Source organism: Carassius gibelio, chromosome A17 (genome assembly GCF_023724105.1).
Source record: "Carassius gibelio isolate Cgi1373 ecotype wild population from Czech Republic chromosome A17, carGib1.2-hapl.c, whole genome shotgun sequence".
Lineage (NCBI taxonomy): Eukaryota > Metazoa > Chordata > Actinopteri > Cypriniformes > Cyprinidae > Carassius > Carassius gibelio.
In genome coordinates this window covers 20,308,297-20,320,720 of record NC_068387.1, presented here as the reverse complement: position 1 = coordinate 20,320,720, position 12,424 = coordinate 20,308,297, and the positions used below count along the sequence as shown (strand labels likewise).

The following is a 12,424-nucleotide window of genomic DNA, read 5'->3' as shown; positions in this document are numbered from 1 at the left end:
GGATTAGTCTTCAAATCAAAAGGTTTCAAGATCATGTGAAACTTAAATTCAGTCAAATGTGTCCAGACATTTGGGTTTATATAACCGCAAGATCACATCAATATCTAAAACCATTGCATATTTCAAAAACCACCCTATTTACACTCTGAGAAAAAAAAGGTACAATGGTAACACTGGGGAAGTAGTGCCCTGAGGTGCAAAAGCTGAAAGGTCCATATATAAACAAGGACTTACAGGCAGTCAAATAAAGATGGTGAATGGATAACCACATATTGTAGGTACCACATATCTGTAGTTGTACAGAGAGCTAATAGGGCTGTGGTTTCTGTGGGCAGTGGCGGTGCTGGGTGGGAGGTAATTGCTGAGGCAGACCTATGAGAGGCTGATGGAGAGACAGAGAGAGAGAAGCTTTTTATCTGTGTAGGTCTGGTAGACAAGGAGTGCGTGTTCTCTAATGAGGGGGCAGGTTCATATTGACCAGCACTCCACTTCACTCGCAACACTAATGGTGTGTTTTTATCAAAATGTTTGAGTGGTTTTGCCTTTACTGCACTTCAAATACAGAAACCTGTAGCTCCAGTTGAGTTTTTGTGCATTTGTGTGTGGTGTTTTTTTTCTTTCTCTCTCTTTTTCATGTGGACTGTCGGAATGAATGTTGTTGTCAAGAGGGAAACAACAAAGCTGAACAACAGAAGGGATGATTTTGATATTGATCTTATTTTTGCGCTCATATACAAAAAAGCCTAGACATACTTGGCTGAATTTAAGTTTCTCGTGATCTTAAAAACTCTTCTATCTGAAGAATTTAATACTTAAAAGCTTGAAATTAGCATTGCTGTCAAATATAAATAGCGCCTACACATAAATTTATTTTTTAAATAAAACAGCCAACAAGTTTGTGCTGAAATATAAATTTATTTTAATTATATTATGAATATTAAAATAAAATATAATACATTAGAATAATATATATATATATATTATAGAATTAATATATAGAATTAAAAAGAAGATCTATCCATCTATAAAACTAAAAGTAATAACAATAATTGTACTACTAATAATATATTTATTATAGAATATTATTAAAAAATGCGTTTAACAAATAAATATAAAAATAAACAAGAAAATGCTAAGGCACACCAAATCTAATTCGTCAAAATGAACTAGAATTGGACAAAGAATTGTAACAAGAAAGGTACACAAACTGCATGTACTGTATGCATCAGCGCAATGAATTTGATTAATTGACAGCAAGCTGGATTCTTAAGCAAAAATATTCCTAGTGCATTCATATTTCAGCGTTTAATGACCATGTGTAAAGCTGAATGCTGATTGGAAATTTAATGCAAGTCCATCTCTTTTCAGTGTTAGAATGACAGTCAGGAGCTTCTCTGATGCTACTGCTGGTTTCTGCAGAGACAACAGCATTAATATTGATAGTCCTGTACAAAGCAGGCTAGCTGTGGATAGGAAACACACTGCACTGGACACAGAGTGTTTATATACTGAGAGCCCTTCATACAGTCAGGAGGGAACCTGGGATCTCAATCACACAATGAGAGAGCTCAAAGCACTGTTACTTGAACAGCAGCTCACAAACAAACATACTGTATGCACCTAGACTTGTGAGGATTTCTCATTGACTTTCACTGTTAATTAAGTTAGTTAACTTTCATACCTCTACAACTGGAATAGTTGAGCCAAAAAAAAAAAAAATTCTGTCAGTGAATTAGGACTAAAACTTTCAGACTTTAATAAGGATGTAAAAGCAACATTAAAGTTCTATTAAATTTGACTATACAACTATGCTCAGCTGTATAATCTTGAATCAAGACACAATAATTTGCCAACTCTCATTGAAAATAACTTTTGGTTGGAGCAAAATACAACTTAAATGTTTCCCTAAATGTCTCAAATTTTCAGAAATACTGCCACAGGTAACCAAAATTAGTGTGCACACTCAACCATATATTTTTGACTCTCTTCTTAGGAATAAAAAAGTTTCTGTTCTACTTATGCTGCTAATAAATACAATGTACAACAACTCATGCCCAATAAGAATTCTGTGGCAATGCAAATATTTTGGAGCATTCATTCAAATGTGCAGCACTTTAAAACACTTAAGTCAAATAATATTGAGAATGTATCATTTCTTTTACTGGCTTACACGCTTAGATTGTTTTTTTGTTTTTGTTTTTTTTTTTGGGGGGGGGGGTGCAGAAACATCCATCCAGCTGCAAGAAGTTATTTCCACTTTCAGGTGGAATAAGCTGTCAACCTCCACACAAACACACATATAGAAAAATCTCTGCATCTCTACTCTTCTCTAGCTTTCTCTTAATCTATTTGTCTTATAAACCTGGCATTAAGCATTACATATAATATGACTATATATGATTTGCTTTGTTACGAATTATGCTATACAAATTAAAGCATTTTCAGAATGAATAAATGTAAATGAATGGTTCCATGGATGTTAAATGGTTCTATATTGAACCATAAATGCAAATAAAGAAGCTTTATTTTAAAGAGTGTAATGCAACGTAATCTGATCTATTATATGTGCACATGGACAAAATGAAATGATTACCTGGCTGCAATTCTCTAATGATTTCAGACAACAGAACTGTTCAGAACTCAAAATAAAACCAAAACATTGCACACAGAAAACTTTTAAAAAACTGTGTGGGCTAGTGACGCCATGGAGGCTTGGAGTCAAGCATGATTCATCCCATACAACAGATCATCACAGACTTCGTTAACCTTATCTACTAAAATACAAAATTGAAGAAAAAGACTCAAAAATTACAAAAAATGAACAAAGGAAGCAAATTACCAAATATCTATATTACACATAAAAGAACCGCTTACTTAGTTTCTTGGTATCGACAAACATCATCAATCTTTTAAGTTGAACTATGTCACATAAAGTAAAAACTTTTCTTTTTTTTTTAAAGATGCATCTACAAAATATAAAGATATAAGATATCCCCACGTGGGCACTTGATTTGTAAATAACCCTGTGGAAGCAGTGTAGTTGCAGTCAGTGGATGCTAACAGAGTCTGGGATCAGATGAGGCAAGTGTGATGTGTGTGTTTGCATCTGCTCACTCTGACCTGTGAGGTGAGCCATGTGGACAGCTATGCAAGACTCAATAAAGCACTACCATAAATATGTTCTTGAGCATTGCTTTAGGCTGGTAAAAGTCCCTAACATTCCACATGCAAAACACAACAATGGTAACACTCGAAAACACATAATTAAAAAAAGAAATGCATGCTATGTTGTCACCACATGACACATAACTCAAAACGAACAACACCAGTGGCAAAAACACTAAACACTGAGGTAGTGATTTGCATGAATTATTCAAGCCACGCTGCATGCTGGGAAATACAGTCCAGGATCTAGCACTGCAGAATTAATTAAGAATTAAAAAGGGCAATTAAAAAGAAAAAATGGCATTTGATGTCAAATAGGTTGCAGAAAATTTAAAAAAAATCAGCATTCCTGTAGCTCAACTTTTAGAATGGCAGTCCAAAAAAAAAAAAAGTACAAACAAAATTATTGTGAAATGTTATTACAATTCAAAATAACTGTTCTCTATTTGAAATTACTTTAAAATTTTAATTTCCATTCATTTATTGCTAAAATGTCAAAGCTGCATTTTCAGAAGCCATTACTCCAGTCTTCAGAGTCACATGATCCTTCGGAAATCGTTATAATATGCAGATTTGCTGCTCAGAAGACATTTCTCATTATCTGTGTTGCTGCATTCAACACAGTTGTGCTGCTTAATGTTTATGTGGAAACTGTGATTTTTTTTTTACTATATTCAGGATTCTTTGATGAATAGTATAAAGAACATAATTTAATTGAAAGTAAATTTAAATTAATTAATAAAAAAAATCTAACTGATCCCAAATTTTTGAATGGCAGTGTATATGTACTTATGTTAATTTCTACATTAAATACTGAATAATGCATACTTGACACATGGTATGTGTCATATTGATGCTGCTGGAGTCTAAATCATCAATAAAACCCTTGCACAAGTACATATAGACTCAAACACAAGAATTCTTGATCTCCTCTTCTAAAACAAAGCATGAAGCTCTGTTGTTTTTAACGCCCATTATTCCGTCCTAGCAATACAATATGTTCTTATCTCTCCATTATTATGCAGATGAGACAGTCTCCCTTTCTGCAAATGCCACAGCTGTATATGTGAAATACGCCTCTATAACTGCCTATAATTATTTCAGACCAGACTACTTCAAATCATCCTGGTAATTTGGTGATGTTTGGTGGGGGGCTTGGAGAATCAGACACTTTCAGAGGGGTATAGAGAAGGTAAGAGGTACTACACCCCACTAAAAATGCACACCCAACGCAAGTGGTCATGGACCGGGCCATAATTATTCTCGCAAAGGATTCTGGGTAATTAATCTAAAAAGAAAGCCACCTGCTGGAAAGTGCACTCAAATGCTGCACGCTGAGATGACTGACTAAACAGGCCTAAGTGGAACACTCCTGAAAATGATGGGGATCTGAAAGCAAGTAAGCAGCAAATCAGCTAATAGTCAAGTGTGTCTGATGGTGTCAAAGGCTGGTACTGTTTCCTGTTTGGTTTTGTCAAATTAAATGGAGCATAATAAATCCATCTTCAGAAACGTACTGATGTAAAATTTAATTCAAATGGCTTACTTATAGTTGACTATGCATATTACATTAGAACAGAATAAATTATTCATCATTACTTTAAAAACCCACTTTAAGATTTGTACAATGTTTTTATATAATGATTTAAACTTTAGATAAATGTAAACATGTTAATGAATGCAAACCAAATGTGTTTGCACTTCTGTTCAACAAAAGACAAAATACAACAGTACTTTTAAAATAAGTGTGCAATACTGTACTTTTAAATTCATTATTGAATATTGCGCATAATGGGATTAATTGCAGAAAAAAAAGAGATTAATCGCAGTTTAAAATTTGTATAGTTGCCCAGCTCTATTTTAAATAAAAGTAAAAAAGTAAATAAAAACAATTAAAATGGCTTAGTGTTAACTAGTAAGCTATTTATACTAAGACGTTACATTATTAATATTTAATGCACAGTACTACAAAGAAAAATAAAGTTATAGTTACAGATAATACTATTATATTATTAAGATTATCAACAAAATTAAGAAATTAAAAATAAAAGATTTAAATGTATATAATGTTTAAACCTTAATATGCATAATCAACTATAAGAAAACCATTTATATTATATCATAAATTTATTTGAAAAAAAAATAAAATCTATTCGGAAAATAAAATCAGAATATAAAGCTTATAGTGTGTATTGTTATACTAATGCTGAAGACTTCTGTTCTAATTTGTACTCTCAACAATAAAACAATAATGCTTAAAGATTTATAAAAAGGGTTTGTTATTAATTATATTATTCATTATATATTAGGCCTATATTAATATGATAGCTTTAATGTACAATAACAAATAGTGTGTTACTGAAGACTCTGATGCTCTGATTTAACATGATTTTACAGCCAAAATGTCATGTATAAGGTTATGTAATAAAAGTATAAATAAATGTCCCTGACACCCTCCAGATGGCCAAACGTCCCCCACAGAGGCCTGGCCTTTAGAAACCCTCTACCACCATCACACTGACCCAACAGCCCTCCTCTGGCCACGGGGCCACCAGGCCAGCCACCTGGACAGTTAGTTAACCTTGTTCAGAAATTTAGTTAACTGGTGTTATTGTGGCCCTTTGTGACCGCTAACAATAATTAAACAGCACTTCAGTCTGGCAACTTTTTTTTCAACATGGCAAAAGTAGGCTGTCATATGTTTTGACCACTCCCTGGTTATAGACACTTATCTGACAGTAATGAAAAAGAGGCTTTAAGGAACAGCATTGTGGCAGCAGTGGAGTCATTCAGATTTTTGGGGTTGCAGGATGTACTTTTCTTGTCAACTGAAAAAGGCCCAGATGACACAGTTTTACTCAGCTGTTATAGAGTTGGTTCTGTGCACTTCTACTGTAAAACTGTCTGGTTTGCGTCAGCCAGCAAATCAGATATAAGAAGACTTCAATGGACTGTTGGTATAGCTGAAAGGATAATTAGTGTGCACCTGCCCAACCTTCAGGACTTGTACACCTCCAGCAAGAAGAAACGGGCAGGAAACATCATCACAGACCCCTCTCATCCCGGGCACAACCGGTTTGCACTTCACCCCTCAGGCAGACGTTATAGATCTCTGTGCACTAAAACATAGAGACAAAAAACTGATTCCCCCCCCCATGCCATCTCCAGTTTAAGCAGCTAACAATAAAATTACCACCTGTCTTCTGTAATTCATTTCTTAAAACTAATTATTGTCTCTCTCTCAAGTGTTATGTAAATACATATACATTTTTTATTTATACAGCTGTATATACAGTACAGTAAATAATGCACACATTTTTACATAAATCCTCTGTTACAGATGCATACCACATTATTATTAATATTTATTTCGTTTTTTCCCCCTTAGTCTTATGTTCTTTCTGTTCTCAATGGCTTGGTGCTATATTCGTACCAATAGTTCCTAAAAAAACACAACAAACTCTTTGTGTGTTTACACACACTTAACAAATAAAGCTCATTCTGATTCTAGTTAAATTCAATATGGCATCCAACCTGATTAAAGTCTATTGCTAGGTTACATCAAGTAACGACTGTTTAGCTTTGTTCTGGCAATAATAATAATAATAAATAAAAAAATAAAAAACACTACCAGTCCAAAGAATGGAAAAGACTTTTGTTTATTGTGATTTTAAAAACCAACTGAAGCTCAAACGATTATACTTAAGTGCTTCAGATTCGTTTTATAGACCAATATGTATGTATGTATGAACTGGACCCGCTAATAAAGGAATAAGTGTCCAGCATTCACGGGGCCTCCTTCAAAACTGTTTAAAAGGTGGCTACTTTGGTTAAGCTAAAATTTTTGAATTTTTTGGATCACTAAATAATATTTTGCATTATTGTAAGTGGATAATAGTTTTAATAAAGAATACGTACGTGAATAAAAAATACATATCGGTAGTGTCTGTTGTAGACCTGGTCAAAGTCCCCTCACACATGCAAAATAAAAGGTCTCACTTATGCTCATAGATTACCTCAGTTTGAGTGACAGGTGTCTGGCTGATACCAACATTTACTGACGTCCAGGAGCGGGCGGTGAGGACACAAGTGAACACAGGATAGAGCTGTAACGCTCGATGCCTTTCAAGTCTCCCTTTATCAAACTCTGCCACAGTCTGCAGTAGTCCAACCTGAAGTCCTGGTTCAGCACCTTGGACAGAGACACAATGTGTTCTGTTAGTGTTTGAGGTGTCTGAACAAATGTTCAAAAGTAAAAGTCATCACTCCACTCTTCATTGTCACATCATCCTTCAGAAATCATTCAAAAATGCTAAATGTCTGCTCAATAAACATTTCTTTTAGGTTTCTAAACTTTTCTTTTTTTTCCAGGATTCTTTGATTAATAGAAAGCTCAAAAGAACAGCATATATCATATTTATTTGAAATATAAGTTTTTTTTTGACATTTTTAAAAGTTCTTACTGTCACTTTTCATCCATTTAATGTATCCTTACTGAAAAAAAAGTATTAATTTCTTACAAAAAAAAAAAAAAAAAAAATTACTGTTTAACATAAAAAAGATAAACATCAGCATACATTTATAATCCAAATACTGAGAGCTATCAAGAGTCTTAGACGGCTCAGTAAATGGAAACTTGTGTTTCATGATGTTGTAGCATTACAGAAAGACAGATGAGATTACTTGATAGTTGTTAATATGGAATCTTGTGGGCCTCATTAACTGCTTCGGGTTAAATTGAAGGCCAGCAAATCCCTCACTGAGACAAACAGAATTCAATGGAATACCACTAGGACTACACCATTTTGCAACTCCAATTAATCAACGCAGACACAACCCATGGTTTTCAGCAAACTTAACATGACATGCCATGAATTAGCATTTGGACAAAGAAACGAACCAAATGTCACTGCTAGAACGGCGTTATCATATTTATCACCACATTATCTCCATGGATTTATATAGAGCTGTTACGTCTTCTGGGAAAACAGAAGTTCAGTGAACTGCAGGAGAGTTTGTACCGGTGTGTTTGCATATCTGCTTGTAATAAGAGGGACGTGGATATGTGCACTTCTTAAAACACATTAGAGCTTCAGGGCCACTTAAATGAAATGCTTTTAGTCTGCTGCAGTACATACAGACCTGGGTGCGCAGCTGACCTGGGAGCCAGCGGGTGAAAAATGGGGTGTAATATGTGATGAATTCGCTTCTATGTCGACTTTGTGGCAGTCTCGGCCGATGTCTTACTTGATACTGACCGTGATTGAGTAACACAATTTCCGTCTTACTGCTTTCAGGACACTTTCGCACCAGCACGTTGCCAGGGTGAGGATCACTTGACAAATATCATCTCACTGTATATCTTGCCCAGATTCCAGGGGAGATCTATGGAAAAGGGAGAAAGGAAAGAAAAGTAAGAGAAAGAGAAAAATAAACAGGTTAACCACACATACAGGTTTACTGGTCTTCCAACTCCTCTCACAGATACTCATTCTGCTGCATAGTAGCTTTTTGTAACAACTGGTCTTAAATGCAAAGATTTATTTAAGCACTATTTTATTTTGTTTAATCCTATATTGCAGAACTATAAATAAGTGATCCGGGACCACAAAACCAGTCTTAAGTGTACATTTTTCAAAACTGAGATTTATACATCATCTGAAAGGATCCATTTATTAGGATCGAACAATATTAGGCAGAGATACAACTATTTGAATATGTGGAGTCCTGGGGTGCAAAAAATAAAATAAAATGTAAAAAAAATTCTAAATACTGAGAAAATCACTTCTGAAGTTGTCGAAATGCATATTACTAATCAAAAAATTAGTTTTTATATATTTACAGTAGGACATTTACTAAATATATTAATATCCTAATGATTTTTGGCATAAAAGAAAAATCAACAAATTTGACCCATACACTGTTTTTATTTTATTTTTATTTTTATTTTTATTTTTTGGCTATTGCTAAAAATATACCCAAGTGATTTAAGACTGGTTTTGTGGTCCAGGGTCACATATTACATTAGTACATGAAGTTTTATATATTATTATCTAATAATAATTAATCATTAAATATTACTATTAAAATATTTACATAATAATGTATATAATGATTTAAACATCATATAAATGTAAAAAAGTTCATAAATAGTTTGAATAGCTTAGTGTTACTCAGTATGCTATTTATACTAAGTAGATATACTAAAAACAAATATATTTGATATATAAATAATTTAAAAAGTATTATTTTCTAAGTATAAACAATTTATATATATATATATATATATATATATATATATATATATATATATATATATATATATATATATATATATATATATTACAAATAAAAGCACTTTAAGCAAAAAAAAAAAAAAAAAACGGTTATATAAAGCTTAACTTTCCGTATTGGAAATGTTAAACGTTTGTAAATATTATTCTTTAAATAAAAGGTCAATAATAGCTTTAATTATTCAGATGAATAAAACTTGGTGTTCAGATAATGGAAAATTTGAGTTCATAACACTGGTTAAGAGAAGCATTCTAAGTCATCAACATAGAAGTAGAAAAAAAAAAGACTTGCATAACAAACTATATCAACAAAAAAATGGCAGAAATATAACATATAGCATAAATGGTACATGTGGCTTGTGAAATGAGGTGCCCATTTAAGTTTATGTAAAATGTTTTCCCGAAGACGCCATGGCCCCAACAGATGAGAAAGTATTTATTATAAAACAACCCCCAATGCAATTATTCCACCCACTCTCACTCTTTGAAGATAAGTTGTGATAAGCATCTCCCTGCAGCTGTGTTATAATGCAGAGAGCCAATGTGAAGTAGGATGAAGAAATGTCAGCCTGAAGCACAGAGAACAAATCAAGCATCTACTCATACTCCCTTTGCTGGTGTCCACATACAGTTTACCCCAATAATTGAAATTAATTAATTGTTTAGCTTAATTACTATTATTATTATATTTTATTATATTTTATATAATTATTTTTTATACGGTTATTACAGAACAGCACATATTTCTTTGCTTCCTTGCAGGAACTGGTATTTTCTTCTGGAAATGCAAATGTAGCTATGGGAAGAAAAGTGTAGTGAAACATTTTTTGTTGTGAGCTGATGGATATTCTGTGGCACAACACATACTAATCGTTCCCAGATGAACACAGACGTATAGGATGTACTCACATGGCTAGGAGTTTATCAAGCCCTTGTGATTGGTGTGATTCATCGTAAATTGCTTTTCGAGATTGTGTAGCTCACAAAAGTGGTGATCTAAATCTTTTATGCCATCTAAAATGTAAAACAATGAGAGTGTGATGTGACTAAGACACCAGAACCATTGCTCTGAGCCGAATCTTTGATTACCAAGACTCTTCAAAAAATCTTCTTTTGTGCTTATAACAGAGGAAAGAAACTTGCACAGGTTTGGAACAACTTGGAGGCGAGTAAATGATGACAGAAGTTTCATTTTTAGGTGAACTATCATTTTAACTTCATCAAACTTCTAAATCAACAGATTAACCCCTGGACTTTGTGTAAAAAAATAAAAAAATTAAAAAAACAATAAAAATCAATATTGACAGTGTGTAAAGTATACAGAAAGGTCAGGCAGTCAGATCCCTAACATACCCCAAAATCAAAATAATAATCATTATATTAAAAGCAATGCATCCTGGGATTACAGAGGACCCTAAAGGCCTGATTGGGCATGCATAGACAGCGAGAAGAGTTTTAGTATGCTAATAAACACTTTAGGATGCGGCGGATGAAAAGCTCATCAACAGTGCCCTTGGAGGGAAGACGCAGACGAATATCCCCAAGGCAGGGTGCCATGTGAAGGGTATGCAAAAGGCAGATTAAAAGAAGTTGTGTGGAGCAAAGTGAACTTGATGCAGGAAAAGAAAAAGTGGGTGAGGCTATTCAAAGGTGAAGTGAATAGTTTTATAGGTCATTGCTTGGTGCCCTTGTCTGATTGTATATACACAATATGAAAAAGTGATATACCTTTGTCGCTACTTCGATAAAGGCTAAACAAAAAAGGTAAAACTCTCTATTAAAAAAAAATACAAATCAAATTCAGTCCATGCAAAAACTATAAACTTGCCAGTTTTCTCCAAAAAAGAGGTGTTGCCCACACTCTGCTGCAGCAAGAAGCAGTTACTATTTACTTACTGTTTCTACTATTTAGTATAGATCACCAAGGCTGCATTTATTTGATAAAAAATATAGTAAAAACAACAATATTGTGGAATATTATTACAATCTAAAGTTTTCTATTTTAATATATTAATATACACTTCTGTGCACTACTGTGCAAAATCTGTAAAAATTCCTGTAAGAAAAAACACACACACACACACACACCAAAAATGATCAATTTCATCTACTAAGGAAATAGGCAGCAAATCATGAACTGTAAAAGGTCACCGGGCTCAGCTAACCCCAACTGAGGCCATCACAAAAACAAATATTTGCTATTGGCTAAAGAACGCGTCAATGAAGTGCAAAATTAGCTTGCAGTATTGCAAATAAATATCCTGTCTGTCCTCCAATTCCTCCTCTATCCATGCCTCTATGCCGCCTTCAAATCCCACTCTGCTCTCTTCTTCCGCTGGGGTAGAAGCGAGTGCATGCAGAGAATAAATCATATTTTCTGTCCCATTTCTCCAAACTGATGAGTCTGTTTCCCTGGCAGCGTTGGAGCGCACCATCCAGAGGGAGACGACGAAGGCCCAGGCTGCTCTGACAACTTCACCAGCAATGCATACCAAAGAAGATAAGGAAAAAAAAGGGTGGGGGGGATTCGTGTTTGACGCATGTTTGAAGTTTCAGAAGCAGGAGGCTGATGCACCGATCCCACGTACGTACATAGTCAGAATGACTCAGCATAGGACTCCTTTAATGCTAGAGTTGGCCCTTTAGAAGGATGCCGTCTACACATGCATGCTGTGTTGCATACTGGTTTGGAAATGGGGTTCAACCAGCTCAGGGATCAGGGACAGGACACCTTCTTTCAACAGCATGCTAAAAATAGCTAGAGCTGGAAAGTCTTCCTTCTGTACTCGTTTGAGGATGTGGTCCGTGTCACAGGACACAAAAAATTCACCTGCCAGAGAATCTCTCTTTGGAGACAGAAAGATGCAGACGACACAGAGAAAGGTGCCTTTCGCAATGCACATGTGTTATTATCTGCCAGGACGGCCTGAGTGGATGATATCTACCTGAGCATTACCTGAACACAG

At 34.4% G+C, this 12,424-nt stretch overlaps 1 pseudogene; it reads right to left on the bottom strand.

Moving 5' to 3' along the window:
* LOC128031718 (aarF domain-containing protein kinase 1-like) overlaps positions 1-12,424 on the bottom strand; it is a 96,761-nt pseudogene that overhangs the window by 16,147 nt on the left and 68,190 nt on the right.